A 6000-nucleotide genomic window follows, 5' to 3' on the forward strand; every position below is an offset into this window, starting at 1 on the left:
ACAAAATATATTAAACACTAGGGTTTAGGATCCACATATACATGCAATGGATACAACTAATCGGGATTGTAATTGACTAAGACGAGTGTTGCTAGGGAAAATTAATTATGCAATCAAGAGAGTATGATAAGCTATTCTCCTAGAGGTTAAACTAGCGCCAACTACGAGAGACTCTAGCTAGGAACTTCACAAACCAACTTAATCGGAAAATGCAAGCCACAAATGAAGTGTCCGTATCAATGTGAACTTATAATGCAATCTAGTGCAACTATCAAAGTTAGCTACTCTTCAATCAATCACACACATGCACATAATCAATCAACCAATTTAATAACTATATCAACTCCATCAATTTCCCCAAATTAGAATCAATTCATTACCCATATATGCTTCACCATTCCCCTAGCAAGAAAACTACTCACAATCCATGGAAATCAAGATCAAAACTAAGCTTAACAACAAGTTCATCATCATCATATTAATCAAACTAATTCAATCACAAATTCAATCAAACTTGAACAACCAAAAAAACAATTGAAATCAAAAGCTAAATATTGCATTAGAGTAAAAGAAATACTTACAAACTTGCTTCAAATCAATGGAGAAAATGCTTAGAATCATCAATCTTCAATGATCAACCAAGAACTTCTCTCTCTACAACCTAGAGTTTTTCTCTCTACAAAATGATCTAAAATTTCTATTTTAATTCTCTTCTCCCTCTAAAAATAGAAGGAAATTCTATATATAGTAAAACTAAAAAAGAGAAATTAGTTAGATCGTCCAAAATAAACCCGTACAGGCGCGACCACATTAAAGAGGGAGCGCAGGCGCGCAAAACTAGGTACGGAACAGAGACCCTGAGAAACGCGCCCACGCCTAGGAGAGGCTATTGAAGTCATATAATATGTCTTTGGAAATCTATTGAAGTCTACTTTTCAAACCAATTAGAATCAGATTAAAATCTTTTGTAGATAAAAAGATATGGCCGAAATAGTGAAAGGGTGTCAGTTTTGCATAAAGTTTCATATTCCATTTATATCTATTTCGTTATAGCTCGGAATTAATATTATAATATATCATTGGAAAGATAATTTCAAGATCTATCCAACCATATAAGATTTGAATAAATATTACGAGACACAAGAATAACATCTTTAAATTCGAATAGAATTAGGATTAAAAAAACAAAGGAAAGTTTTATTCAATTTCAAACTCTTTGATTTTATCTTTTTAAAAAGGATAATTAAGATCTTTTAGAAACTTATGGAGTTTCTAATTAATCATAATTAGTTAGGAATAGTACCGGGCCGTAGGTAAAATCCGGTTTGAGCCCAATTTAGTATTTAGGCCATAACTTCCTCATTATTCATCGGAATTGGGCTAATAATATATCGTTGGAGAGGTTTTATCAAGCCCCATCCAACTACACTATTATTGGACCCATATCATGGACCAAACTAAACTAGAATTCATGTTTTTCATTAATAGGGTAAGAAAAGAGATATTTTAAAAAACTGAAAGAATAAATATTTTAATAAAAATATCCTCATCACTAGACTTTTCACACTTTCGCTTTGTACGATAATCAAATGACATGAAAGGTATTCATCACTGGTTTTGGTTTTAGGGAGACACATTTGGGTGTCTACAGAAGCCCCCACTTTGACTTAGTTTGGAGAAACTTATGTTTCGAAAACAAAAGTAAAAGTAGCGATAGGGACGGAGAATGATTCAGAACGTTCAGCGATCCTAAATCATTCTTGTAACGCCGATACCAGCAAACTAGCGTCAGTTAAAACAAATAAGAGAGTTTAGAAACGCCTATCTTGCACTGTCGAGCACACGTCTCTGGAGGAACTGATTTTTGTTGCATTTGCTGAAGACTGCTTTGCTTGTAGCTCCCTCCAATTTCGACTGTGATAGTCTTCTACAAGCTAGAAAACACCATCAAAGATAACTCTGTTTGTAGTCATCCTTTGCCGTTTGTGACAATCCTCCACAAGCTAGGGAACACGATCGAAGAAAACTCTGCTTGTAGCCATTTTCAGTTGTTTGTGACAACTCTCCACATCCTAGGGAACGTCATTGAAGACCATTCTTCTTATAACGATCCTCAGTTCTTTTGTGATAATATTCCGAAGGAAATTATCAAGACCACCGCTTGTTGATCCTCCATGCTCTCTTGAATTTAGCTGTTGATGCTTTGGGTGATGACAATCCTCTTTTCTTTGGGAATTGTTTCCAACACAACTCTTGTAAGAAAATCCGATTTAGGGAAAGTTGTAATGCCACGTAACAATCCATCCTTGGAAATGTTGCTACGATGAAGCGAAAATCTATATCTTGGAAAATTTGCCAAAATCAAATTTTTGGAAAAGTTGCCAATGTTTCATTACAATATTTATAAGAACCTTGCTACGATCGACAATCCACATCTTGGAATGTAACTCTTGAAAGCAATCCACCTTGGAAATTTACCAACGCTATGCGACAATCCTTTTAGGAAAATATTGCCACTATTGACTATCCGCGTCATGGAACATTTGCAAAAAAGAGTCTACCGACAAGCCACCTCAGGAAAATTTGCCACTTACAAAAATGAATGACAATCCACGTTAAGGAACCTTTGCCGAAATTTTAAAAGTAATAGAGACCTACGACAATTCCTTAGAAAATTTTCCCATAGGGAACCGGGTGCATGACAATCCAATTTAGGAAAAATTGCCAAGGTTTCTATGAATATATGACAATCCAAACTTGGAAAAATTTGCCAAACAAAGAAGGAGTATGACAATCCACGCTTAGAAACTTTGCTAGAGGTGACAATCCAATCTTGAAAAAATTGTCTTCAAAGAAGATGCGCGACAATCCACATTTGTAAATATTGTCAGTTGGGGATGATAATCCAAACTTGGAAAAATTGTCGTTTAAGTTATGCGCTTGCTTTTGAACCGATGCATTGGTGCTTATAATGAACCAGTGTTTAGGCGCTTAAGCTAAGTGAGACGATCGTCGTCTGGTCAATCACTTACTTCGGTTGTAATCGAGCCGACTACTAATCGTGTCAATTTGCTTATAAGGGCTAACTGCCACACCAAGGAACCCAAAATTGCTGTATGAGTTCCGTATAATTTAATATGGGGGCTACGCATCTCGTCGCTGCACCGCGCTCGCCTAAACATATTATCGCCGCGTTCTCGCACTGTTGCCAGGCGACAGCCTTGTCGTCTGGCTCTGGAGTCAGGTTTATATTCGCGGTTTTTCGGAAAAAAATCCGGGAATGTTCTTGTTCGTTGGAATGTACCAGCATTTATATTTTGGACTATAGGACTTTGCTCATCTTTTAATTATCTTAGTGGTTGACCTAAGGCTTAGTGTTGCTTAACTCATTAAGACTTAACGTGTTTCAAACATATATGACTTTCCATGACTTGAATCAAAGTGTTTGATACATGTGACTTTACATAAATCAAGGTACATGACGCGTGTGTGCATTATAGTGTGATCGACAACTCGAAAAAGAAAAAAAATTCCGTCATTTTTGTGCAGGGTACTGACTTTCTCCCGAAAAAGAAAGACATAAACAAGAATCAAAGTAAAGTGTTACGATGCATGTCAAATGAGCTTAAATAAATATATGCGTTCGATGTTATCTCTCAAGGTGTAAGGATTAATTTATCCTAAACTATATTTGATGAAAATATTTAGGTAATTTAGGCACGGAGGCTAAGAACTTCATACTTCGTTATGCAATGATGAGTGATTTTGAGTAATGTTGATATGACAGGGCATGCTTCAACGTTGTGTTAAGATTTCATGACAAAGGGTTCCTAAGGGAAGTTTATTTGGTCATGTATCTGTGATGTATGTGATAGTGACACTGAAGTTAGGCCGCAAGGGCTAAGTGTATGGGAAAGCATATTGAAAAGAGTCAAATGGTGGTGACTCTTAGGTTGGGTAGGCTAATAATGTAAGGATCAAACCCCCAAGTCTAGCTCTAAATAAATAGGGATGAGCGTTGGATATCCTTTGATATGACCATGGTGTGATTGTGTGAATGTGAATATAAATGCATGTTTATTACGGCCGCACCCCTTTGTGAGGTTGCCTACGTATTTGTTAATAATCAGGCCGAACGTAGCTCTAGTCAAACCTCGCACAAGTGTGTATATACCTCAAAGAGGTATTTTTAAGGGTTGTAACGTGGTTAGGATAAAGGTTGAAGAAAAAGGGGATAAAAGGCTCAAGACCCTGGATAAGCCCCTAAGGTGTGCAACTTTGCTTTTGAATATTTGTATTTTAATGCTTGAGAACTCTCTTTTGTTTATATTTTTTACTCTCTTTCTTGTTTTCGCTTTTGCATTTTTTTATTTTGAACCTTTTTTCAATAAGTGTGGGAAATCCCGATCATGCGGTCTATCACTCACTTGGCATTCATGTTTCTTAGGCACGGTACCGATCACTCAATAAGAGACGCAATATGAGACGTGTTCATATCAAAGACATTGGAACACTTGCCCTTTTGTACACTTATTTTTTTTATTGCTTTTTTTTTTATTTATTTTGATCTTTTGAAATCACTCAAGCTTTTTAAAATTGCATAAGTTGCACACTGTCCCATACCAAGGTTAGGTAGATGTAGGTTGAAGAAAGAAAGGTCTATTGTTAGACGAGGCTCAAAGTGGTTTATCAAGAAAGGATTGTATATTTGAAAGGTTGAAGATGATATGATAGGCTACAAGGGGTGCCTTTAATCATGGGTATACCTTGTGCTTAGTTCGGCATATATATATATATTTTTTTTGGCAATGTAATGAAATAATCATATGTAACGAAATAAATGCTCATTTTATTAAAGGGAGAAAAGAAACATACAAAATAAAAATCTAACAAAAAATAGAAGGTGCTTATGCTAGACTTATTGGGGAAAGGAAGAATGAAAAAGAAATAGAAAAAGAGGTCATGAAATCTTATCGTTGAAGCTCGCCTCTTGTCTTGTGCTTATCATCACCCGGTCTTCTAGCTAGCTAGAGGCAATGGAATCTTGTTTGCTTCCATGAGATCTTGAATGAGATTTTGAAACCTATAGCATTCATCCGTGGTATGACCGTTTCCTTGATGTTACTTGCAATAAGAGTTGGGATTCCATCTGGAATATCAATTTTCTAGCGTTGGATCTTCAGTAGGGCCAATAGGTTTGAAAAATCCTCGATCATAGAGATGATCGAAAGCAACGTCATAGGTCATTCAAATGGGTAGAAACTCTCTTTTGGTTTTCTTTTTAGATCCTTGATTATCCATGGATAAGACTTCATTGAGATCAAAGGTACTAACATTGTTACTGGAGTAGGTGTTTTCGAAAGAAGAAGGATTGTCGTTCTTCTTTCCTTTCCAGCAACTGTTGTTACTATTTTTAGTAGCTTTTTGCTTTGCGTGGTCATCTTCGATTTCTATACCAATGTCATAGACGACCTTGAAAGTATTCAAATTATGTGGACATTTCAAATGCTTCGAATACTTCTCCTGGGGATTCTTGATAAACATCCTTAGAGATTCATTTTCGGTGGGCACCTCAATCATCTTAGCGGAAGTTTCCCACTACTTATTAAAGAAAGAAGTAAAGCCTTCATTGTCTTTTTGTCTTAGCATATCAAGTTGTCTATAGTCAGTTTCAACTTGGATATTACATTGATATCTATCAATGAAAGCGTTTACAATGGAATCCCAATTAGAGGATTTCTCTTTGTTAAGAGAAAAGAACCATTGTTGACAAACGGTTTCAAGAGATAAAGAAAACAAGGAATGAAAGACTTTCTTATCAATCCCCTTAATGTTCATTATGGTCTCAAAAGCTCTTAAGTGGAAATAAGGATTGTCCGTTGGCTGGAACTTAGGGATGTCATTGTCATTGAACTTCTGCGGAAGAAGCTCATTGTCCACCAAGACCCCTTGCGAGCTAATGCCCTGGAATCTATAGTCATTGGATATTTTGCTCAAGCT

The sequence above is a fragment of the Chenopodium album genome, chromosome 2 (assembly GCF_948465745.1).
Source record: "Chenopodium album chromosome 2, dcCheAlbu1.1, whole genome shotgun sequence".
Lineage (NCBI taxonomy): Eukaryota > Viridiplantae > Streptophyta > Magnoliopsida > Caryophyllales > Amaranthaceae > Chenopodium > Chenopodium album.